Below are 27685 nucleotides of genomic sequence, written 5' to 3'. Positions count from 1 at the left end.
CAAATGTCTAACAGACACTTGAAAAAAAATGTTCAGGATCACTAGCTATCAAATCAAAATGCAAATCAAAACCACAGTGAGGTTTCACCTCACCTCAGTTAGAATGGCTTTCATATAGAAATCAATAAACAATAAATGCTGGTGAGGATATTGGGGAAAAGGTACCCTAATCCACTGTTGGTGGGAATTTAAACTGATAAAGCCACTATTTAAGACATTATGGAGATACCTCAAAAACTTGAATATAGACCGACCATATAACCCAGCCATCCCACTCCTGAGAATTTACCCAAGGGGAATGAAATCTGTAAATTAAAGAGTTATCTGCACCTCCTTTTTTATTGCAGCTCAATTCACAATAGGAAATACATTGGATCAATCTAAATGCCTATCAACCAAGGAATGGATGAAGAAATTATGTGATATGCACACTATGGAATGCTATACAGCAGTAAAAAAAAAAAAAAAAGGAATCCAGTTATTTGCAACAACATGAATTAATCTGGAAAACTTCGTACTTCGTGAAATAAGCCAGTCATAAAGAGACATATACCATATGTTCTCCCTGATCTGTGACAATTAATAGAGCACCTAAAACAAAATGTGTAGAAGTGAAATTGACACTTCAAGAAAAGATGACTTGAGCTGCCCTTGTCTTGATTATTGAGGAACAGTTTCATCTCCTTTGTTTTTTCATCTTTTTTTTTCTTTCATACTATTTAATAAACTCTTTACTTAACATAGAGTTAATCATATATGTTTAAAGCCAACTGAAAATATACCTCAGTGAAAAATAAGACTGAGAATAAGAGAGAGAGAGAGAGGAGGAAGTTTGTAATTGTGAAGCTGCAAAGTTCTGCATACATTCCTCCGGACTTATTCTAAGGGTACAGTTTAAAAACTTGTCATGGGACTCCAAATTCTGTTAAACTTGGTGTTCAAATTGCTATCTTAATTGTTAAAGTGATCATATCAAGTGTCAAAGTGAACATATATATAGGATGAAATGTTTAAGAGATCATATAAATAGCATCAAGAGCCTGGTGATAATAATAGATAAAAAGGAGCATATGCCCAACATGGGGGGCAGTCCACACCCCAGACTTATAGAATAATAATCACTTTAAATAACACTCTGACCTCAGAAGCAGCCGTTAAGGCTTCCTGATCAGAATGAAAAGCCTGTGAGAGCACTGAGGCATGAAAAGCCAAGACACTGTGGCAAAAATGTCCTACATGAAGGATCTCTGTGAGGGAGACCTCAGCGGAAAGAAGTTGCCATGAAAGAAGAATGTACTTTTCTCTAAAGGGAGGAGAGAATTTTCACTTTACTTATGACCTTGTCCAGATACTGACAGAGTTTGTGGATTCAAAAGGCTTCCATAGCCTAAGCAGCTCATTTCAAGAGCCTCGGGTGGTCACTGACAACATACATAAGAGTGTTAATTGTTAAATTAACAACAGGAGTCACTAACTCCACATGCAGGATCTCTTTCCTCAATGAGTTGTATTGAGAGTTAACTGTAAAACCAGTTCTCAAACAGCTGTGTGTGCATGTGTGTGTGTGTGTGTATGTGTGCAAATTGTTGAAACGTTTACTTAGTATAAAATTGGTATTCTGTGTACAAAGTTAATTGAAAATGAATCTTAATGGAGAGCAGGACTGGCAAGAGGAGAAGGAGGAGGAGGAGGGGTTGGCAGTGTGGGTGGGAGGGTGGGTTTGGTGGGAAGAATAAGTATATTTCTAAAGATGTACTTATGAAATTTGTATTCCTTAAAAAATAAATTTAAAAAAAGAAAAATAAATAAATAAATAAAAACTTAAAAAATAATAAACATGGACTATTCTCATGAAATTGATGTGGGGCAAGATTTTATTTTTTAAAATTTTGATTTGACAGACAAATGGAGAGAGGTGTACTTTCTGCTGGTTCACTATCTGAATACTCATAACAGCTTAGCTGGGCTACGTTGAAAACAGCATCCTGGAACTCAATTTGCGTCTCCCAAGTGGGTGGCATTGATCCAAATAATTGACCCATTATCTATTGTCTCCCAGGATGCACACCAGTAAAAAGCTTGCTTATAAGTTGAGGAACCAGGACAAGAACTAGGCATTCCTGCTTGGGATGCAGGCAGCACCAGTGGCAACCTAATTACTGTGACAAATGCCCACCTCTAGGTGGGAAAAGATTTTACCCTTCAGGCAAGCCATTATCCACAAAACAAATTATTCATTTAAATATATTCAGTTAGGAATATTTATTCAGTAAGAAACATTAAGAGACTTATCATTATACCACAGACTGAGGGCAATATTCATTTAATGTATATTTTGTGTATATAGTTCACAGAATTTACTTATAAACATAAGATGAATAACCTGACAAAATAAAACAACAAAACAGAAAGCATGAACAAACACAAATGGGGTATCCAAATGGCAAAAAATTATGGAAACCTTAGTCAGAAGTATCACAAAATGAAAACTTGGAGATGCCATTAGCCACTTGTTTTAAAAAATGCTGGATGTAAACATTGTTTAATGATAGTCTTATGAATTTTTTCCAAAAGTTTGGAAAATAATTCAGCCACAGCTATTGAAAGTGAACTTATTCATTTCCTGTTACTCTACAATTTCACTGTGAGAACAACAAAACACACCTATCCTTGACAGAACAAAGAAAAAAACTAGAACCAAAATGCTTAACAGTATATTAAATATATGCATTTGCTAATGAACTGTGGAGCATTTGTACAGCAGTGAAAATGATTTAATTATGACAGCACAGAAAGCATAATAAATTTCACAAACATAATGTTGAATGATGACAGAACATGCAGTTCATATCAAATTATTACATTTTAATGAATTTAAATAACATGAAAATATAGAATGTTAGAAATTTGCATAGCAGTTACCTCTGCAGAAAGAGTGATTATCAATTGGGAGAATTTCTGAGGCAAAGTTTTGGGCCTTTCTTTTAATTTTTTTTTGTTTTTTTTTTTGGACAGGCCAAGTTAGATAGTGAGAGAGAGAGAGACTGAGAGAAAGGTCTTCCTTCCATTGGTTCACCCCACAAATGGTCACTACGGCCGGTGCGCTGTGCCAATCTGAAGCCAGGAGACAGGTGTTTCTCCTGGTCTCCCATGCTGCTGCAGGGCCCAAGCACCTTGGCCATCCTCCACTGCACTCCAGGGCCACAGCAGAGAGCTAGACTGGAAGAGGAGCAACCGGGACAGAATCCGGAGACCCAACTGGGACTAGAACCCTGTGTGCCAGCGCCGCAGGTGGAGGATTAGCCAAGTGAGCCATGGTGCTGGCCCGGGGCCTTTCAATATATGTGACAATTTGTTCAAATTCATCATGCTTTATGGTTATGATAGGCCCTTTGCCAATAAAATACCTAATAAGCAGTAAAAGTAACATGTAACATGCTTCAACACAAAATAGCCTTGTAGGTAATGATACAGATTCTGCATACGGGATAACTTCATTTGCATTCAGGCTATACCAATTACTATCTGATTAAGAGTAGAAAATTCCATAGCCTTGGCAGCTCATGACAAGAGCCTAGGGTGAATCACTGAGGCCATAAACAAGAGTGTCAATTTGTTAAGTCAACAACAGGAGTCACTGTGCATTTACTCCTCATGTAGGATCTTTGTCCTTAGTGTGCTGTACATTGAGATTTAATGCTATAACTGTGGGGAGCAACTCGGACTAGACTAAGTTACTGGAATTAAGACTTATTCTATGCATCTGCTCTCCCACAATATGGCGCTGAGAAGGGAGTAAACAACTTCTACGCAGCTGCCTCTCACCAACTTGAGTGATTACCTGCAGGAGCTGATCCTGCTCCTGATTGGAGGAGAGCAGTGTACTCGGCGTGTGGGTAGCAGAGTTGGGATTGGTGGAAGAGGACTATAAAGGAGGAGAGAGACAACATGCACCAGGAACATCTAAGGGGAACACCTGAGGAACATCTGAGCAGCCCCCGAGAGAGCCGGCCGGCGGTGTGCCGCTCCCCCGCGGAAGTGGGGAAAGTGGCAGGGGGAACCGCCCTTCCATGGAGGTGGAAGGGTTGGCAGCCAACCCGGGAAGAACCAGCAGCAAACCCGGGAAGGGCCTAGCAGACAAAAGAACAGCGCAGGGTTTAGTGTCGTTCCTCCACAAAGAGGGGGAGCGACAATAACTAGTACTCAAACAGTATTTTTCACTTTATGTTTCTGTGCGGGAGCAAACTGTTGAAATCTTTACTTAATGTATGCTAAACTGATCTTCTGTACATAAAGAGAATCAAAAATGAATCTTGATGTGAATGGAAGGGGAGAGGGAGTGGGAAAGGGGAGGGTTGCGGGTGGGAGTGACGTTATGGGGCGGGGGGAAGCCATTGTAATCCATAAGCTGTACTTTGGAAATTTATATTCATTAAATAAAAGTTAAAAAAATATAAAAAAAGAGTAGAAAATTTACTTATTTTTCCCCCTCATTCAGCTCTGTTTCATGCTCTATGAATGAAGATCATGTAATTTCTACAAGTTTGGAGGATTACATGAGTAAATACCTGTGCTATGGTCTGAATGTGCCTGCCTCCCTGCAAATTCACATGTTGAAATATAATCACCAATGTGCTAGAATCATGAAGTATGCTCTTGGGTTGATTAGATCATGCTGTGTGTGGAGCCCTCTTGAAGAGGTTAGTGCCTTATTATAGAAATCCCCAGAGACCTGAGGATCACTTGGAGATACAAGGAGACTTTGAATTTGGTGTTTACTTAATCTTGGACTTCTTCTTTGACTTCCTAGTCTCCAAAACTGTGATAAATAAATTTCTCTTGTTAGCAAGTCTCCCAGTACTTGTTAGGGTACTATTAGGGTATCTGTTAGGGTACAGATACATGCAGACAACATGTAAATCCTGAAAACAATAGCTGGAGTGTGTGCAGTTCCAAAAGAATGTCAAATATTTTTTATGAAGACCCAGCTCTAAAAACCGGATAACCTATTGACTTAGCCTTTATAAAGGAGCTGATTGGTTAAGCTCTGTTCTTCATATGGGTCTATGGAAAAATAAATAATGGAGGTGGTAGGACACTAATGCTCTTGTCATTACCAATTTTGGAAATATGGGACACTGAAATAGTGCTGCTGCTCCTAGGGACAGGATTGTGAAAATAGCATAATCTTTAAAAGGGATGCACACATTTGGATTCATCCAGTGAAACCAAGCATTTGAGGATTAACTAATTCAAGACTGTTGGCTTTAGAGGTATGCCATCTGAACAGTCCCATTGCCCCCACACTTGTTTTAATGCTCTATTTTTGTACCCAAAAAATGTCTTGATAATTTCTAAGTAAAGGTTTTCATTTAGCACAAGTCTTTGTGAGTTATGTTGCCAGCCCTGCTCTGCAGCTTTGTTAAGTGCCTGACCTATATCACATTTACTGATTGTTTAAAGGAAGAAGTCTATGGTCATGGAAACAAAAGGTTCAGATTTGTGCCTATTTGATTAGTTACTCAGCATACCTATCCCCAGCAATCTGGAGAGTCACAGTGCTCATAGAAACATATGAGATTTCTGAAAATGCCCTCACTTAATGTGAGGATGCTACCCATCAATGAATAAGTAGTGGGAGGACTTTACTAGGAGTTGATCATAAAAAAAAAAAGACTCTCCTGAATAGAAATCTCTGGTTTTGCAAGACAAGTATGAATGATAGATTTAGTTCTGTGAAAGACTGATAAAAATGTGAAAAGTTGAGTGAAAATCTGTGAATATTTCTTTTGTAAGTCCCCAAGTAATAATTGTAACTGATTCTGTCATGTCCTGTTTCTAACACAGTGTTTCACCAATTACTGTGACATTACGCAGCACAAAGAAAAGCTCTGAGTACACAAAGCTAAGGCTGAAGGAAATACTGAAATAAGAAAGAGGGGCTTAAAATTCTAAAGATGAACTTTTGATATCAAATTAAGAAACTGAAACTCGCTCAAGTTTGTACAAAGTATATTACTGCTGGATGGTTTGCCATCTATACTGAAAACACTAATGATCCTACATGTAAAATTCATTTAAAATAAAAAATACACTCATTTAATTAACTGTACTTCTTTTTACTCATTTACATTGTTTTCTCTCTTATTTATTATGATTAAGAATTTGAGAATACATTGTGAATTGGTCAGTTTAAGTAATAAATGATATGTGATACAACAATAGAAAAATAATATTGGGCCAAATGTATTATATGTTATTAATCATATTATTTTAAAATGCATGTACATAATTAACAATATATAATAGTACAATAATATGTAATATAATATTATAGATTGCTGAGAACACATACCTTTTTCTTCTATAAATGGGATAGCCACTTTGTGCATATGTGTGTGTCTGTGTGAGGCCTATGGGATATATGTGGTACAGTAATACATTTATAATTCATGTAGAATGGGATTTCTAAAACAGCAAAAATTCAACATGGAATATAATGAATCATTCTCAATATATCATGTAAATAAACATGGAATTGCACATGCTTCCTCAGTTGCTCTACTAATATTTTATCTAGTCTTAGTTAAAACTGAAACAAAAAGAAAATTACTGAAATTGATATAAAAAATGACTCAGCTACCCACGAAAATGTTGGCATAGTGACAGAAATAGAGCAATATGACTAAGAGTTGACATACAACTTGTCTCAAAATTTGTGCATTTTAATGGTTTAGTAGAGATCATGATCATTTCCATTATATTGAGCATATTTTTTCTAATTATTGGACATATTGAGACAAATCTTTATTTACTTTATTTACTTTATTTACATCCAGTTTATTTGAATGAAAATCCCAAATCTAGGGATTCAGTATGAATTTACCAAATACTAAAAGGTTAAATTTAGGACTGATAAGGAGACCTGAAATACATACTTATGTATTCAAATACATGCATATTTTAATACTCAAAATTTGGAATTTTAATAATAATCATAAAGTGACAAACATGAAGAGATAATGAGTGACATTTAGAAAACAGCTATCTAAATTCTTGCAAAATTACCTGCCTCCAACAAAAATTTTACCTAAAGTATAAGATCTTTACTTCCTAAGCTTATTGTTCTACCCAAGTTTTCAGACTGGATTGAACTAGATAAAGTTTATAAGGAAATGATTTTGGAAACCTAGATCAATACACAGTGGTGCAGGTGCATACAAACATATACAAAGACTGTTTGTATGGTCACATATGCAGTTTCCAGGATTAGGACCTCATGAATATGTTTTTGTGTACATAATTTAACCTCCATAACTATATATCAAAAACTTAATAACAAAGCCATAACAGTTAAAATGTGAGCATTTATTATGCATCTCAAACAGTTTCATATACTTTATGTATAACCTATAACGTCTTTGTTAAAACTAATATTGAAAATTAACATTATTAATATGATCTCTGTGATACAGGTGAGTAGAGTGATACATTGGAGTATTTATTGCCTAGAATATTCATAGAAGTGACAGTTACACATGGCTATAACTTTAATGTCTACATTTTATAATTCTCAATATTCACAAGTATAAATCTGTTTATGCCCAAATCTAGCTAAATATTTTTTCAGCATAAAGCATATCTGAAGTTCAATGTCATATATCTGATTAAACCTTACATTACTTATATATGTAACTGTTTCCCCTAAATGACACTGCATGAGACCAATGCTAACATAAAATCATCTTTTCAAAGTTGACTATGTAATGGTATGGATCTTACAGAATTTTTTTTCTCTGGACAATTAACTTAAAACTCTCAGGAAATGTTAAGCCCAAACCCATGAGTTTAGGGGTAAGGATAATGCATATAGTTGTAAGTATGTAAAGTATGTGTGATTATAAAAATGAAGATACGGGCCGGAAATTTTCATTCAGTTAAGGAAATGTTAAATGTAAAATTCAAATTAATATGAAATACTACATATATTTATATACATCTGAGTGAATCCAGCTCAAGAGATATCTTTTTAAAATCCAGTCGGAAAGGAAAATATTTAAATGTGTAATGTTCCACAGATTCAAAATGAAATTGGATTCTTTCAGTAACTGACAAAAGTACTGTTAAATCCAAGGTACCAAACAATATACTCTGCACATCAAGGAAGAAGGGAACTCTCAAATAATGAAAACAAAAAAGTCTAATTCAAAGCCAAAACAAACAAAAAAAATGAATAATTTTGCTGCTTTGCCTCATTTCTGGGGAAAACCAACTATTTTTTTTCAAAACTGGCTCTGAATCAGTACGGACTACTTATAGGAATACATTTACAATACTTAAAATTTAAACATATTTACAAATTAAATATATCTACAAATCTTTTTTTTTAAACTTTTATTTAATGAATATAAATTTCCAAAGTACAGCTGTTGGATTACAATGGCTTCCCCCCCATAACGTCCCTCCCACCCACAACACTCCCCTTTCCCACTCCCTCTCCCCTTCCATTCACATCAAGATTCATTTTCGATTCTCTTTAGATACAGAAGATCAGTTTAGCATACATTAAGTAAAGATTTCAACAGTTTGCTCCCACACAGAAACATCAAGGGAAAAATACTGTTTGAGTACTAGTTATAGCATTAAATCTCAATGTACAGCACACTAAGGACAGAGATCCTACATGAGGAGTAAGTGCACAGTGACTCCTGTTGTTGACTTAACAAATTGACACTCTTGTTTATGGCATCAGTAATCACCCTAGGCTCTTGTCATGAGCTGCCAAGGCTATGGAAGCCCCCTGAGTTCACTGACTCTGAAAATTTTTAGACAAGGCCATGGTCAAAGTGGAAGTTCTCTCCTCCCTTCAGAGAAATGTACCTCCTTCTTTGATGACCCATTCTTTCCACTGGGATCTCACTCGCAGAGATCTTTCATTTAGGTTTTTTTTTTTCCCCCCAGAGTGTCTTGGCTTTCCATGCCTGAAATACTCTCATGGGCATTTCAGCCAGATCCGCATGCCTTAAGGGCTGATTCTAAGGCCAGAGTGCTGTTTAGGACATCTGCCATTCTATGGGTCTGCTGTGTATCTCACTTCCCATGTTGAATCATTCTCTCCCTTTTTGATTCTATCAGCTAGTATTTGCAGACACTATTCTTGTTTATGTGATCCCTTTGGTTCTTAGTCCTATCATTATGATCAATTGTGAACAGAAATTGATCACTGGGACTAGTGAGATGGCATTGGTACATGCCACCTTGATGGGATTCAATTGGAATCCCCTGGTATGGTTCTAACTCTACCGTTTGAGGTAAGTCAGCTTGAGCATGTCTCGAATTGCACATCTCTTCCCTCTCTTATTCCCACTCTTATATTTAACAGTGATCACTTTTCAGTTAAGTTTCAGCACTTAAGAAGAATTGTGTATTGATTACAGTATTCAACCAAAAGTATTAAGTAGAACAAACAAAAAAAAATTCTAAGAGGGATAACATATCAAGTTGCTCATCAACAGTCTGGGCAAGGGCTGATCAAGACACTGTTTTTCATAGTGTTCATTTCACTTTAACAGGTTTCCTTTTTGGTGCTCAGTTAATTGTCACCTATCAAGGAGAACAAGTGGTATTTGTCCCTTTGGGATTGGCTTATTTCACTCAGCATAATGTTTTCCAAATTCCTAACAGGGATTACTTTTCAGTTAAATTTCAACACCTAAGAATAATTGTGTGTTAATTACAGAGTTCAACCAATGGTACTAGAACAAAAAAAATACTAAAATGGATGAAGTATTACATTGTACATCAACCATCAGGACAAGAGCTGATCAAGTCAGTTTCTCATAGTGTCCATTTCATTTCAACAAGTTTCCCCTTTGGTGCTCAGTTAGTTGTCGCTGATCAGGGAGAACATATGATATTTGTCCCTTTGGGACTGGCTTAATTCACTCAGCATTATGTTTTCCGAATTCCTCCATCTTGTTGAAAATGACCAGGTTTCATTGTTTTTGACTGCTGTATAGTATTCTATAGAGTACATGTCCCATACAAATCTTAAAATTATATCTTGCTTTTTCTTCTTGTGGAACCAGTGCAAAATGTTAATATAACTTCCTAATTCTTACTGTGAAAGTTTGCATTTACAATTTTCATAGAGGTGTCTTTTTCTTCAACTATATTCCAATGTTTTCAGGAAATATATTCTAGCAAATTTCCCTTTCAACTATTTTAAGTTCTTGGACCACGATATCAGGTTTATTTATTCTTGTCTGAAAATAGAGTAGAATGTGCCATCAATGAGGTACGAAAATGATATTTATGTTCAACTTTATTTTTTCTGTACTGAAGTCAATTGGAATACCACTGTGTGATTTATCCCTTAAAAGAGTGGCAATTTTCGGCCGGCGCCGTGGCTCAATAGGCTAATCCTCCACCTTGCGGCGCCGGCACACCGGGTTCTAGTCCCGGTCGGGGCGCCGGATTCTGTCCCGGTTGCCCCTCTTCCAGGCCAGCTCTCTGCTATGGCCAGGGAGTGCAGTGGAGGATGGCCCAGGTGCTTGGGCCCTGCACCCCATGGGAGACCAGGAAAAGCACCTGGCTCCTGGCTCCTGCCATCGGATCAGCGCGGTGCGCCGGCTGCAGCGGCGGCCATTGGAGGGTGAACCAACGGCAAAGGAAGACCTTTCTCTCTGTGTCTATCTCTCACTGTCCACTCTGCCTGTCAAAAAAAAAAAAAAAAAAAAAAAAAGAGTGGCAATTTTCATTTGCTTTTGCCAGTATATGTGAAAGATACCTGGTTTTGGAAAAATATACTTTCAAAAACCATGACTACTGTTTTTTGTCCCTGTTTTCTACATTCTTGGCTTCTCTTGTACTGCAACACATGCCTCAAATTTCTTTTAGAAAATACTTTTACATTGAAAGGGATTGAAGCATGCCAGAAAGCCAAAAGCATGCCCAGGTTCTCAATCACTGAACACATTCACTCTTTGAAATAAGTGAAATGACCAAGAAATTTATCTTGAGTAATGGCATCAAAAGATTAACTCAAAGCATAGAGAGGCATCTTGAGTCTGAAAAAGGACCTTTTTGTGTTTTTATCAAATAATGATACACCTGGAATGTATTATTGATGGTTTTATAAATAAAACGCTGCTTGAGTTCAAAGCAAGAAAATTATATGTACATAAAAATAATTTATCAGAACAAGTGAAATTTGTTTATGAAGGTTGTTAGCTTTGATGACTCACAAAAAATTACATGGAAGGGGAAGATAATTGGAATACCTGAAACCAACACCCACGCAGGGATAGGTGATTAATCCTGTTTAAGAAGAAAAAATACATAATCTCAGAATTGAAGGTCATCTCCAAGCATAGTTTATATTTATCCCTTTGGAGCAGAGTATTTTAAAATTCTATTTCAAAGATAGCTGTGAGTAGTATGCCATGATATTGTTTAGAAACAATCTTCTGCTAAGACAACTGTCCAATCAGTAACATCTCATTAAGTCTAAAGTTCTTCAGTTAGAATGCACATCACAAAGACATGGCATGACTGTTGGTGATGCAGATTGCCAAGACTCCCTTCTAGAATTCTGCTTTATTTTGGGGCTATTAACACGCAGTACTTGATTTCATAACAATTTCTAAGCTGATTCTGGTTTGTGAACCACATTTGGAAACATTGGATCAGGTAAGTCAAATTCTTTTAAAATGTGTTATAATGATTTGCTAAACCTTAACTCTGACATCTTACCATATTACACATTCAAACATCTTTTATTATGCGTATGTATATATGCATCTTACAAAGACTAGGGTAAATGTGACACCAGTCAGGGATATATTAAATACTGAGATCAATAGAAATTGTGACTTAACTTCAAGACAGATTTATACTTTATTCTTATCATGTTGCTATCATTTTTCATTTACCTAATTTCTGGGACTAGTTGTGTGCTTGATTTCTAATGTAAATAATACATCCATTAAAATTTACAAAGATACTTCCTCTCATTTGAACTGTAACTAATTCTTATTTTTCTGGATTCAATTTTGGCTCTCCTGTATAATTGAGTTTGTATTTGCCACTCAATTTTTGGCAGATCCTTTTCATCAAAGCCCACTTGACCAATAGAGAAAATCTGTGAGTCTGAAGTTTCACACATCACTCAAGTCTTTCTTACAAGTTCCTAAAACAGTATATGTGCCACCCTGCTGTCAGAATTACAGCCTTAGCATTCCCTTATGAAATAATGCATCTGCAAAGTAACTCTACTGTAATTTATATTATGTTGATCCTCAAAGTAATATGTTAGGTACCAGGACTTTCTCAATATTTTGTTGTGAAAACTGTATATTTTGGAAAAATGATTCATAAAATAAGGAAGAAAAGTCATAATCTATCCTTCAATCCAAATAGACATGCTTAGGACAGGTGTCCATGTGACAGAACATTCAATCAATAAAAAAGAGTCTCTATCCATATTTTTTTCTCTTTTCTTAAAGAACAGATAAGAAAAAAAGTTAACAGAACTTTCCTTTAAGAAAATTACAGAATTCTTGCCCATAGTGCACTTAGTTGTTTTAAGGAAACAATCAATGTTATTGAAAATGAAGAGAGCCTGACGTGCTGAGAAAAGGGAGGAGGCCCTGGTTCTAATGAAATTAACTGTAGTTAAACCAGAATAACTTTCAGGGACTCTTAAAGCATTACTATAAACATAGTTTAATGTATTTACCATATTCTTCAAAAAACTGATTCTGACTGTGCAGAGTTAGCCCTGGTGGGAATAAGGAACCAGGTGTTTGTATGAAACCTGACATCAGTTGATTAGATAAAAGACATTGTCCCAAGAAAATGTAAAGGTTGAAAGTTAGGGGTCCCATCCCATAGGTACCCATATAAGAAACTAGACAGTGGCAGCATAACAGAGCACACCACAAAGCAGCATGTCTCAAGTGCTTACCAACTTATCTGGTAGACACAGTCTACCTTAATTGGTCACGTCAATAATATTCCTCAACTATCACATCTCCCAAGTGGTAGACACAACCACATCTGTTAACTGGTCAGGAACCATAATCACTACACAAGAGATTTAGCACAACACAAAGTAGACTGCTGGCATATTGATACCATGTAGAACTGAACAATTGATAGGCATTCCCTGTATAAACTTTCAACACCCAGACCTTGACAGATCCCTCTCCTAGGGAGCCCTCCTTAGTGAGCAGGAGTATCTATTGCACAATCAAATCTACTTTCATTTGCTTTGCTCACCCCCATTTAGGGTCCATGTTGTAATTCTTCATCTCCATGAGACAAAGAACTGACTCAGAACTCCTGTAACACAACCACAGCCTCTCCATACATACGAGGGGAGTGGGAAAAGAAATATTATATGCAATGTAATGACTTTTTCTTTGCATTCATTACATAAATCATAATTAAATACTCAGCCATGATTGGTTTTTAAATATGTATTCAATGCATTCAATGAAAACAAAATACTTATCACATTTCAGTTTAAACCATCTCTGCATAACCATTTAAGAAACAAATTAGAGGAATATATGAAGTAAGAGGCAAAAAACTAACTCTCAGACAGTGTCCACATTATTAGCTTGCCATCATGTAATTTGGTTCTTAATTTAATTAGTTTAATATTTATTCCATTCAATATTATATTTTAAAGTGAATATTTTGCACTTTATGATTATCTATTTCCAGTTATTAACTGATACTTTTCACTAAATCTTTATGTGCTGTGTTGCTCCTTTCCAACAGAGTTGTTTCCAACTTCCTTATGGTGGGGCTGTTTCATCACTGTCTGTACATAGTATAATTGCCCTATGCTATTGGGCACCCTGGGTTTCAGCTATAATTCTTTCTAAATTGACTTATTTTGCTAGAAGATATGTGCTCATTCTGAAACATTTTGAGTGTTTCTTTCCTTCTATCTCCGTTAATGCTAGTTGACTGTTGTCTCACTTCTTAATATTCACATGAATGAGCCATTTAATATAATCCATTTGCCTATTCCTCTTGAGGCTAAACAATCTCAACTTATTGAAATGTAGTGGATCATTTTATTTCACTTATTTATCAGTTTAAGTTTAGCCATTTCCTTAAGGAAGTAATGTGGAACAATGATATTCTAATCAGGATTCTTCAATATGAATTGTTTTAGTGAGGGTTTATCCAGGATAAAATAAAACACTCTAGGTATTTAAAATCATGGAGATTTGATGGAAATAATAGGTTTCCCAGGTGATGGGACAGCTGAGACAAAAGAATATATGATGTTGCTAGATTCCAGAACAGTGAGACCACAGGCAAAAAGCTGGAACACAGAGACATACTTGGGAATCTGCTAGGCACCCAGGAATTTAGAAGCAATGAAAAACATCTGCTAAGTGCACAGAAGAGTGAAAGAACAAATTACTTCTTTGAGTCTTTCATCTTCCAATATTCTACCAGATCTCCTTGTCCAACCTGGGTAGCAGTGAACCTCAGTGAAATGAAGCTAAGGAGAGTCATCAATCCTGTGAACATACAAGAGGCAAAGAAATGTGTCTCTGGGCAAAAGTTCCATACCTGAAAGACACATCACATACAATGCTGCCCTGCCATAAATATTAGTAAATGGTATTGATTATAATGATTATTGGATGAAAAAGTAATAACTGATAGTCCAAAACCAATTTCAAGATTTTAAAAATAACATCTCTCATATTTATTTTAAACAATTGACATCATATTATTAAAAGGTACAGAATTAGCCAATAGAAAGTTATGTAGTATTGGAAAGAGGTCGAGAAATCTGAGTTAAATATTTGCATGTAATGACAGAAAACTGATTAAATATATTCAATCAACAGCATAGTAAACAAAGGAATGAAAATAAATATCATGAAAATTGCCTTAATCTTGATTCTTGTGGCACACTGAACAAACATATTTTCTGAAGAAAAAAAATGTAATGAATTTATTATTAACAAAAATGTGCTAAGGCATAATGGAAATATGTAGTTATCTTTGAAAAACAGAAATCTCATGGTGACTCAGAAGGCCACATACAATCTTGAGGCAAACATAAATAATATCCTCAACTATTCACTGACCTCTGTTTTTATTTATTTGAAAGGCAGAGTTACAGATTGAGAGAGAGAGACAGAGAGAGATTCTCCATCTGTTGGGTCATTCCCCAAATGCCCACAATGGCAAAAGGTGGGCCAGGCTAAAGCCAGGAACCAGGAGATTCTTCCAGATCTCCCACATTGGTGGCATGGACTCAAGCACTTGGCCCATCTTTTGTTGCTTTATCAGGCCATTTGAGAGAGCTGGATTGGAAATGGAGCAGCCAGGACTGCTTTGAGCCCATACTGGATGCTGGCTATGCAGGTGGATGCACTACCTGCTACACCACACTGGCCCTTGCCCTACATATTTTTAAATCATTATATAACTAGCCTACAGGATGCACTTTAAAAGAACTTTAATTCAGAAAAATTTTTAGGTCTGTTTTGGAGATTAATTAAATTTCTAGATTAAATTAAGGAGAATTAAAATCTATACCCTACTGTGTCTTATTCTCAAAGGACAGATCTGGAAGTTCAAAAACTTTAAGGATTTCATGGGCAAATATATCAGAGAGGAGATAGCAAGAGAGAAGGAAGTAAAGATTGATGTATCTGACAGCTCAGATTGTCATATCCAAATTCCGTAATTAGGTAGTTTAAACAATAGATACTCATTTTTTTATGATTCCAATGATTAAAAGTTCAAGATCAAGTTGTTTGCAGATTTAGATTCTCCTTAGGGCTCTTGGTTTCCAAATGTGTCCTTAATTAACCTTTTCTATGTGCATTATGGCATTATGATCCAAGGTGCCTCTTCCTCTTCTTATGAGAACATTAGCAGTCATATTCAATCAGAGCCTCATACTTTGACCCTCGTTTAACCTTAATAAATCTTTTAAAGTCTTAATCTCCAAAAACAATCACTGGGTCCAGGATATAGACATAAGCGTTCTGAGAGAACCATAATATAGTCAATTACAGCCAAGGGGCAGGGGGAAAACACCCATAGAAGCATACAAAGTCAATTAGAAGAAGTGTCCCTCATTTGCCTCCACTATGGAGAAGAGTCAGAACCAAAGAATTGCATTTCAAAGAGGCTGATTAAGAGAACTTTGGTAAAGCAATAAGGGATCCCTAAACCAATCCAATAATCAGATATCCAAGATAAAGAGAGGAATAAAATACACTGCAACCTCTATTTGTTTAGCTCCCAAGAAATTCAAGCAGGAAAGCTCACTGACTCCCATCCCTGTTGCAGATTGGCAGCCCTAACTACAGGAGAATTGCCAAGTTCTCACAGTCTTTGAATCAAATATGGAAAGTTTCCAGAAACTGCTTTGCTCCATGAAGGAAACCCACATTGTCCTCTAACTCAGACCTCAGAACTTGTGCTACTACAAAAGAGTCACCACCTGATTCGATTCTGCCTTATGGATCAGTAGGCACTCTTAGTCAGGATCCCCTAGATCCAGTGCACCTCACAGTACAGAGAGCAGGGACCTGTATATTCTACAGTTGAAGAATTACTATTCACAAGCCCCTGGAGTCATACATACTGGGTGCTTAATCTGGAGAAATTCCACTCTGTATGTCAGGGCTCAGTGCACCAGCATCCAGGAAATAAGCCCAGTGTTTCCGAAGGAAGCCTTCTTCCACATCTCATAGCTCAAGAATCTTGATGTCCAGGGTACAGGACACAGCTTCGCATTTGTATGGCCCATGGAGCCTGTGAATGATCCATTCTGCCTCCTGCATATCTGGGGCTGAGATTGTCAGTGGTATGATTTCCAGAGTAAACTCTGTTCACCTTATGTGAACGGGGTAAGGTCCTACCTGCATCCTGAAGCTGTAGAGCAGGAGCTGTTAGTGTGTAATTCCCATCAAAACCTGTGTTTATCCCTGTAAAATAAAAAAAAAAATGTGTATACTCTCCCCTGCGTTCTGCAGCTCAGATAGTGATTGGGGCACCCAAACTCACCCCCATAGAACTGAGAGAAGCAATTGTATGCTTTCCATTGTTCCAAGCTCATGACTATCATTACATACTCTACAACAGAACCTCCACAGGTTTCAAGGGGCTTGGATAGGTACCCAGTGGTTCCAGGAGAGTGCGGCTGCTGATGCTATATTCCCCAGAGTTGCCAGCATCTACCCTGTGGTATGTGAAGGAGGTTCCATCTTCATTCTATCACTCTGCACAAATTCCAGAATAGCCCATTGTCACCTGAATAATGAAAACAAAGTTTTTGATGATATGCAATGTCCCTTTATGATAAATAATCCTCAATAAATTGGATATAGAAAGAATATACCTCAAAAATAGTCAAACTCATGGTTGATAGAACGAATGGGAAAAAGCTGAAAATATTCCCCACATGATGTCAACTTCAACCACACTTATTCGTTACTAGAATTCTTAGTAAAAACAATTCAGCGGCCAGTGCCGTGGCTCACTAGGCTAATCCTCCGCCTGCGGTGCTGGCACACCAGGTTCTAGTCCTGGTCGGGGTGCCGGATTCTGTCCCGGTTGCCCCTCTTCCAGTCCAGCTCTCTGCTGTGGCCAGGGAGTGCAGTGGAGGATGGCCCAAGTGCTTGGCCCTTGCACCCACATGGGAGACCAGGAGAAGCACCTGGCTCCTGGCTTTGGATCAGCACGGTGCGCCAGCCGCAGCGCGCTAGCCCCAGCAGCCATTGGAGGGCGAACCAATGGCAAAGGAAGACCTTTCTCGCTGTCTCTCTCTCTCACTGTCCACTCTGCATGTCCAAAAAAAAAAAAAAAAAAAAGAAAGAAAGAAAAAAGAAAAGAAAAGAAAAAGTATACAGATTTGAAAAAGGGAAGTCACTGTATCGATGCTTTCAGATGACATGATTTTACACATAAAAAAAGGAAATATCCCACCATAGAGAAATTAGAACTAATAAATAAATTCAGTAAAGTTGCAGGATAAAAAACCAACATGAAGAAAAGTCACATTTTTATATACTAATAAGAGATTTTCATGAAAGAGAAATTAAGAAATCAATCCCATTCATACATTTAGAAAATAAAAATAGTGATAAATTTAACTACAGAGGGAAAGATCTGTATTACGAAAATGATAAAACACTAAAAACAGACACATAACGATTACAGAAAATTAGAAAATATATCCCACACTCATGTATTGGAAGATTTAATATTGCTGAAATGCCTGTCATTCAATATAGTGTCCATCAAAATGGCAATGAATTGCCAGGATTTTGACTAGAGTGTGACATGCTGACATATAGTCAAAAGACATAAAATAATTGCATCAATGATATAGCCGCATTAATATCACAGCACTTTTCACAATATCCAAACTGCCCAATAAATCAAAACATTAATCAATGGAAACATGAATAATATGTGGCATATATACAATAGATACTACTCAGCTATAATAATGAATAAAATTCTGTCATTTGAAGTAAATTAACAGAACCAGAGGACATTACGTGAAATTCTCTCTCCTCCATGTTCTCTTTCCTCTGTGAGTACTATAAAAACTCAATCTGAACATAAAGTAGTAATTATTAAGGTTTAGAAGGGAACTGTTGTGGCTTAGAAAGGCTAAGTCTCCAGGCCAGTGCCACGGCTCAATACGCTAATCCTCCACCTGCAGTGCCAGCACACCAGGTTTTAGTCCCGGTAGGAGAACCGGATTCTGTCCTGGTTGCCCCTCTTCCAGTCCAGGTCTCTGCTGTGGCCTGAGAGTGCAGTGGAGGATGGCTGCACCCACATGGGAGACCAGGAGAAGCACCTGGCTCCAGGCTTCAGATCAGTGCAGTGTGCCGTCGGCCGCAACACACTGACCCCAGAGGCCATTGGAGGGTGAACCAACAGAAAAAGGAAGACCTTTCTCTCTGTCTCTCTCTCTCTCACTGTCCACTCTGCCTGTCAAAAAAATAAAAATAAAAAAAAGAAAGCTAAGCCTCCATCTGTGGCACCTTGATCCCATATGGGCACTAGTTCAAGTCCCAGCTGCTCCACTTCCAATTCAGCTCCTTCCTAATGTGCACGGGAAAGTTGTGGAAGATGGCCCAAGTGCTGTGCACCTGGTCCCACATGGGAAACCCAGATAAAGTTCCTGACTCCTGACTTCAGCCTGGTCCAGCCCCAGCCTTTGTGGCCATTTGGGGATGAACCAGCTGATGGAAGATTCTCTCTCTCTTTCTCTCCCTCCTTCTCTGTCTCTCCATCTATAACTGTCTTTCAAATTATCAAATTAACTTTAAACAGCATAAATAGAACACAGAAAGATTATTTGTATGAGTACCTATATGTCCACCATCAAAAAGTTAAGATTAAAGGAACTTGGGATTCGAAGGTTACAAAATAACGGGGCAAGTGTGTGGCATAGTTCTTAAAATACTGCTTTCAACATTTGTATCCCCTAGTGGAGTGCCTCTGTTTAATTCCAGGCTCTGCTTCAGATTCTAGCTTCCAGAAAATGTGCATTCTAGTAGGAAGCAGAGGATGAGTACTTGGGTCCCTGCCATCCACATGGGAGATCTAGATTTAGTTCTCTACTCCTGGCTTTGACTTTGCATGTCTCTAACTGTTGCAAACATTTGAAAAATAAACTAGGAGATTGGAGATGTGCGTTGTAACTGGCTCTCTGCCTTTCAAATACTTAAATTATATTTAACACATTATCAGAAATATAATAAACAGGATATTAAAAGGAAAATCAATCATGAAACAGAAACATAAATGACACATTTTATATAATTTATAGAAAAATGCAGTAAGACTGTTAAAGTATATTAAGGTATTCCAAGAAGAAAGGGATAAATTAAATGGAAGCTTATAAATTATAATAAAAGGCCTATCTCATGTCTTGTGATGAATATTACAATATCTGAGACAGAAAACAGATAGGATAGGCAGACAGCTGCCTGAATGGTAGCCCCAGAAAAAGAGATCTCCATGTCCTAATCCTGTACCTAATGAATGTTACCTTATTTGGAAAATGAGTCTTTGTGTATGTAATTTAGCTAAGGATCTTGAAGAAGAGAAAAGCAACCACTATTACAAGGTAACCACTAAAGACAATTAAAAATGTTATTCATATGACATACAGAGAAGTCAATGTAAAGATACATCGGAGAGATGCAGCCACAAGACAAAGAATGCCAGTGGCTACCAGCAACCAGCACATTCAAAGCAGGCTTCCCCCAGGGAACCCCCGGGGGAGTAGTCACCACTGATTCCTCAGTTCTAGATTCCTAGATTCTAGAAAGGCAACAGAAAACATTTCACTTAAACCACTCAGTTTGTGCTACTTTGTTACAAAAACCTCAGGAAAAAAAAAAAAAAGGTGCTAATAGTTTCGAAAGTGAAGAAAAAAAATCTTCGTGGAAGCAATGGACATTGTCAAACACAATGAAACACGGGCTAAACAAAAATGAAGACAAAATATGCATCAGTAAGTTGGGTTAAAAACTCCAAGAAAGGTAACAAAGATACCCTCCTGAGTAGGGGATGACAGAAAAATGGTTGAAAAACATTATATTAGTTGTTGAAAACTATAAATCCATAGATTTAAGAAACTCAGTGTACCTAAAGCATAAGAAAAAAAGAAGAGAAAATAGAAACATATACATTGGAAGAACTGTGAAAAATGCAAGACTTCATGTCAAAAAGCTCCAAGACAGGAAACATGAAATTAATTTTAGAAATGATACTGGAGGGAAAATAATACATGAAATAGGCAATGAATTTGTTTAAATTGTATTTTGAAAATATAATAGGATATTATGTTATATATAACTATTTTAACTGATGGATCAATGCCATTAATTTCTTTGTTATAGTAAAGAGTAATTCAAATTAAAAATGAAAAATATTTTCTTTTTATAGAATTCTCTTTGGGCTGGGAAAAGACGAGGTAAGAGACTTTTGTGTTAAAAAGAATTTCTTCTATATCATTAATACCCATATGCATATTTTACTTTATCTTTAAATGTTCATTTATTCACTTTTATTTATTTGAAATGTAGAGTTTCAGGAAGAGTGAGAGAGAGAGGGAGAGAGAGAGATATATCTTCAGAACTCCATCTGGGTCTCCCATGTGGGTGGCAGGTACATAATTATTTGGGACATCACCTGCTGCTTTCCAGGTGTTAGGTAGGAAGTCAGGAATTAATCTATGTGTGTGAGCATGGCCTAAAGAATTTGACATCTACAGAGGTCCAGCATCCGCATTTCAAAGTCACTACATAACCTTCCAGGAGTTGTCCAGGATCTGCACTTCAAAGTCCTCCCCTGACCCTGATAATCTTCCAGGGTGTCCTGCCCCTTCTACCTGGCCTGGTAAACATCCTTCCTCTAAGGCGTGCATCCTAGAAAGAAACCACTCGGCCAACTCCAGTCAGGCTTCCCCTGTCTGACAACTTCAGAAGGAAAATCAGAAAATAATTTTTTGTATTTATACCCAGCAAGTCCTTTGTTCTGGAGGAGAAGAAGGAGAGGAGGAGAGAAAAGGCAGGAAGGCAAGACCATCCCCTTAAAAACACCAGCCTAAATGTGAACTAGGTACTCTCTTCCAGGTTCTGTCTGGAGAGGTGCCCATCTATTCTTACGGATGTCCTTACCATAATAAACTTTGCTACTTTGCTATCCACGGCTGTCTCATGCCTGCATTATTTCTTTTTCGAAGACAAGGACCCTTAGCTTCTTCTGTGGTGACACAGGCACCTTAGCAGGAAGTTGGATGGGAAGTGGCTTGAGACTTGAACTGGCACTCTGATATGGGATGCCAACATCACAGGTGGCAGTTTAACTCCACTAAAACACAATGCTGCCCCTCCATGTGCACATTTTAAATTGGTAACAAGAGTTATCAAAATCATCTATATATATCCATATTGCTAAATTCTATGAAAAATTACCTTATAAATGAAAAGCATTAATGCTCTACAAAACTTAAAAAAAAAAAAAAAAAAAAAAAGAACAGGGTCAGGTGCAGGTTCCAGCAGTTGTGACACTGTTTGGGATTCCTCCATTCCATATCAAGTTCGAGTTCTTTCAATTCTGACTTCCTTCTATTGTGCACTCTGGGAGGCAGCAAGTGAGGGCTCAGGTAGTTTGCACCTGACCACCCACATGCACTGAGTTCTGTGTCTCCAACATCAGACTGGGCCACCTTGGATGTTGTGTACAACAGGGAAGTGAAATAGTGGATGGGAGGTCCCTCTCTCTGTGTATGTGCATGTGTTTCTCTCTGTCTCTGCCTTTCAAATAAGAAAGAAAATACACAGAAAATTTAAGAAATATAAATAACCAAAAAAGAAAACTTCAGATTAACATCATCAAAATATGAGAAAAATTGAAGATATAAATGCATTTAAAAATATAATCATTTATCATATTTCAATGTGTAGAGGAAATGCATCTGTCATTCTACTTTGCAACATCATATATTAAAAAAATTTTAAAAAATTAAGAGAGGGCTAAGAATTTGTAAAGTTAATTGTTGCAGTTGATTTCTCAACAATGTTGCAGTGGATTCTTTCTGAGAGGAGGAGTGTGGTGGGGGCAAGAGGCACGGAGTAACCACACAGACCCTGGGAGTCAGGTGAAAGCTGGCTTGAGGCAAGCAGCCTGCAGACTCGTTTATTTCAGTTAGTACCACAGTTTATATAGCCAAGACCAGCCAATCCAGTCAAGGGGCGGTCTATCCCTCAACCAATCACAGCCTGTTGCCAGGCAGTTTCCAAAGCCATCCAATCACAGCCTGTTGCCAGGCAAGCTCCGTTGCCAGGTAGAATTCAAAGCCATTCCTGAGTAACTGACGCTCGCTTGCCAGCAGCCATCTTGGCATGGCCTTTTCATTCCACCGCAGTTAATAATTTCGGGATTATCAATTTAATTCTAAATGATATTCTACACTCCTTACTACTATAAATTTGTACAATATGAATCTAATACCATTTGATGTGTCACTGCCTTGATTTTATAAGGTTCCAGTAATTTAACTGTAATTGCTTTTAGAGTGCAAATGTCAGCAAAATGGGAATGGCAAATAACATCTTATTGTTTTTTTAAATATAGTTGTACCAAGCACATTTTTAAAGAATCAATACTTTCTTAATGTAAAAACACTTATCTGAAACAATAATTTGACCAGAATGAATTTATATTTTATTACCCTTTCAGATTCTGTTGTAAATATCTTTATTTAAGATAGAAAATGTAATGTCTTACTTTAAATAATTTAAAAATATATATTTAGTATGTTTATATGTCCAGTCAACTTTGTATATGTGCTTAGGTAATCTTCCCAATGTGTCAGTGTTTCATATCTTATTTGTGAAAAGTGTGTACTTCTAATTGTTAAAATTAAAATGAATATTTTCCGGTATGTACATTAAGAAAAGAGTATCTGTCATTGTTATGTAAAAATAATGTCAATGTACAATCAAGGTAGAAAAGAAAACAATAGTAAAAGTCATAAAATGCAACAGCTACTTTGGGTCAGAATTGTTCTGAGAACTTGCCATCCCAGCATGATTATTTCAGTTCCCCAATGAACTCATGAGTATCACAGCTCAATTCAAGGCCAACTGTGTAAAGCCCATCAGCCTTGCTTCTCTTTTAGCAACTAAAGTCATCTAAATTGCTCTTTTCCCACTTGCCACAACTGATGGTCAGAAAAGTGATTTTTGACTCTGCTTGCTTTTTCCTTTTTAATGGACACATTCATCAAACATTTATTGCATCTACTATTACTAGACACTTTTGCTAGGCACTAGGGATGCAGAAATCAAATAAGATTTTGACCTCCACTGTAAACAGCTCATAAACTAATTCAAGTCTAAATGTGAAATATAAGCCTCTTAAGTCTATGGTTCCTTTCAATATAAAAGGGGTTAACAACTTTCTTAATGAAAATTGATATACATAGTAACACTGATTTTGGAAAACGTGCTAATCTTGAGGTCTAGTGATCTATAATTAGTTATCATGTATTATACTTCTGTTTCGTCTAACAGCCATTGTGCTATATATTTTGCTCACATTAAAACATGTCATTCTATATTCACAAATAACTTCTGAGACACATTTTAACCTCTCAGTTTAATATGGGTGAAAACTGGTGCTTAGAGAGAAGAGTATTTTTGTCCAGGTCTCCCATACATGCACTACAGATTCAGTATAGGTTACTTACTCCCCAGCCCTTCATCTTCCTTATTCTATTATTCTGCAATACTGCTTACCCAGATACCCAGTGCCAAACCACTTAGGGGTAAGCCATTCCTAAAATATTTTTCAGAAATAGTGCAGATATATTTTAATTCTCTATTAAATCTATACCAAAAATAGGAATGAGGAATAGGGCATACAGTGAGGCTATTTTCATTGATGCCAGTGAGCATTAGGGGACCTAAGAGTTCTATATGAACTGTGTGGAGCACTATTCACATTGTAATGCATATTTTTGACAATTGACCTTTATCACCAGATTTCCCCATTGTAGTTCTACTATTGAGATACAGAAATAAAAAAAAGAAATAGCTATGTTATCAGAAATACTATTTTTGGAAACAACAAAACTAAAGATAACATTGAAACTAGGAAAACCCCATTTGTCCATTTTTGCTTTTATCACCTGTGCATCTGGGGTCTTATCCAATAAATCTCTGCATGGGCCAATATCTTGGAGCATTTCTCCTATGTTTTCCTTTAGTAATTTTGTGGGTTCAGGTTTTATATTAAAAACCCTAATCCATTATGAGTTGATTTTTTGTATAGGGCATAAGGTAGAGAGATTGCAAGTAACTCTTTCATGTGTTGATTTTTTCCTTTGAATATATTCCAAGTGGAATTGCTGGGTAATATGATAGATATATTTTTAGTTTTCTGAGTAGTCTCCATTTTTTCTTCAATGATTGTTGCAACAGTCTACATTCTCACCAGCAATATATAAGGGTTTGTTTTTCTCTACATTCTCATCAGCATTTGGTATGTTTTAATTTTTGCAAGATAGCCATTCAAACTGGACAGGATGATATCTCATTGTGGTTTTCATTTTCATTTCCTCGACGGCTGTACTTGTTGAATTTGCTTCTCTTTAGGCAAATAGAAGGGCTCTGAGGGACTGGAGGGCTCAGGCAGAGCTGAGACACCACTGAGCCAGGAAGCATGGATCAGCACCAGGGGGAAGGTTGTCAAAAAATGGAGATACCTAGGGAAAGAGTTATGGAAGGGAAACGTCCCCAGCTTCACAGTTTTATCAGCTAACGCACAGCTATTGTATCTGAGATCTAACAGGCTTACTTTCTGCATGTTGTCACATTTGTTGAATTAAGAGCAAACAAATGGGTATTTCCCCCTTTGAAAATGACTGTTCATACCCTTCGCCCATTTCTTAACTGGGTTGTTTGTTTTTAACACAGAGAAGATCCTCATTAGATGTCATAGAAATAGTGGGCTCTGAGCTAGGCAAGTTTTTTTTTTTTTTTTTTAACCTTATTTTCTTCATTGCTAAAATGGAGAGAAATTACCCATCTTGTTTGTTGCAAGGCCAGAATTAGTGCTTTCAGAGTAACAAGGATGTTGTGAAGGCTTAAACTGGGCAACCTGAATTTGCTCCTCTTTAGGCAAATTGAAGGGCTCTGAGGGACTGGAGGGCTCAGGCAGAGCTAAGACACCACTGAGCCAGGAAGCATGGATCAGCACCAGGGGGAAGGCTGTCAAAAAATGGAGATACCTAGGGAAAGAGTTATGGAAGGAAAACGTTCCCAGCTTCACAGTTTTATCAGCTAATGCACAGCTATTGTATCTGAGATCTAACAGGCTTACTTTCTCTATGTTGTCACATTTGTTGAATTAAGAGCAAACAATGGGTAGATGAATGAATGAATGGTTACTTGTTCTGACATGCACTTTGAAATATAGACATTTTTGATAAAGCCCCAAGTTTAGTGATGTATCTGCAATAGCTTTTCAAGAAAATCTCAGTTCTAAACTTGTGACTGCAATTCTGAAATTTAAAAATATTCTGAAAAATCTAGTTTGTTGTTAAACTTGTGACAAGCTCATCTAGCAGCAGAACCTCACCTAAGATAATGTGAAGCTTTACATAGAATTTATCCCAGTTAGTGTGAGGACTCATGTTTCATGGAGAAATTTCTTTCGAAGATTTACTTATTTGAAAGACAGAGTGACATAGAGAAATAGAGATCTTCCATCTGCCAGGCAGGTGCTCACCCCCACAGGCTGACTTTGTCAGCTAAATTGACTATACCAAAGATATGGAACAAAGCTAGATGTTCATCAACAGATGACTGGATAAAGAAAATGTGCTATATATGTAGAGTAGAATATTACTCATCTGTAAAAAAAAAAAAAGAATGAAATCATGACATTTCCAACAAAATGAATGCAATTGGAGGTTACTATGCAAGGTGAAATAAGCTAGACCCCAAAATAAAAATCACATCTTCTATATTTGTAATAGCTAATATATATTGTCATATGACCATAGCTTTAATGATCAGTGGTTATTTTAAGATTTACTCTATACGAGTAAAATGACATATTTTTATTTGACTATTATTATTATATTTCTTGTCTATATTCCTGCTGAACAATGGTGCTTTTATCGTTGTGTTGAACCCTTTATTTAGTGGAACATTAACTTTTTTGCTATAGTGTAAAATTAAAAATATGTTACCTGAAACCCAGGAAGGAAGAAGGGAAGGAAGGAAGGACGAATGAACAAGAAATAGGAAAGAAAAGATGAGGGAAAGAGAGAAGGAAAAAATTATCTTTCTGTTCTTAAAATTGTCTACGAGATACATTTAATCTGTTCTTTTTGTATTAATATTGCAATAACATGAGAATTATACTGTAGTAATTATGCATTTGCTGTGACCCTGATAATCTAATGAAGTAATAAGTTCCTTCTGAAGAAAGACAAAACAAAAGAGAAAATAAGATAATTACATTTTGGTTCTTAGATCTTTTCTTCTTCAATTCCATCCGAAAACACAGAAAAAGTTTGTTTATTTCTGCCCTGTATCTTTTATTGTCATCATTGTCTTTTATTTAGAAGCTTTGCAAAAAACATTGTTTGGTATGAATCAAATTCATTCCTAGACTTTGCAATTGTGTTCTATAAGAACTTTATGACTAATTCAAGCTCCTTATTCACTATTCTTCAGTTTCAGCTTGCTTCTTTACCTTCCCATCTACAGAATAGGTCTTGATTATTCCTTTTGCTTTACTTATAATTTCTCCAATTATGGTGAAGCATGTGGTCTACAAAGTGTTTAATGGTTTGTTCAAGATAAATCTGCCCTGTGATGACTTACTTATCATGACTAAAACTGAGCTTTAACCTTTTTAAACCTATTACCACCTTCTGAAAATCTTTACATAGGCTTTGAAATATAAAGTTATTTCACGTGTTTTTATTTGATTTACTCTAATACATGAATTCTTTTTTATATCTACTGCTTTGTACCACTTTATCCAGTTAAGGAAACTTCACTAGGTTCTTAGAAATGTTGTTTGTCAGGATGATTCAAAACAAACAAAATAAATGTATACTTTTACAAAGAAATTTATGCAA

The 27685-nt window shown here is 36.7% G+C and overlaps 1 long non-coding RNA gene across 1 annotated transcript in view; it reads left to right on the top strand.

Moving 5' to 3' along the window:
- The first annotated feature begins 11596 nt into the window (after window positions 1–11596).
- LOC127492005 (uncharacterized) overlaps window positions 11597–27685 on the top strand; it is a 41423-nt gene continuing 25334 nt past the window's right edge. Inside the window, exons 1-2 of the long non-coding RNA XR_011378613.1 lie at window positions 11597–11691; window positions 20968–20995. This is a non-coding gene — a long non-coding RNA (uncharacterized lncRNA). The remainder of the gene's footprint in view (window positions 11692–20967; window positions 20996–27685) is intronic.

This window comes from Oryctolagus cuniculus, chromosome 9, assembly GCF_964237555.1.
Source record: "Oryctolagus cuniculus chromosome 9, mOryCun1.1, whole genome shotgun sequence".
NCBI classification, from domain to species: Eukaryota; Metazoa; Chordata; class Mammalia; order Lagomorpha; family Leporidae; genus Oryctolagus; species Oryctolagus cuniculus.
Note: the sequence above shows the minus strand (reverse complement) of the source record. Positions and strands in the feature narration are given on the sequence as shown.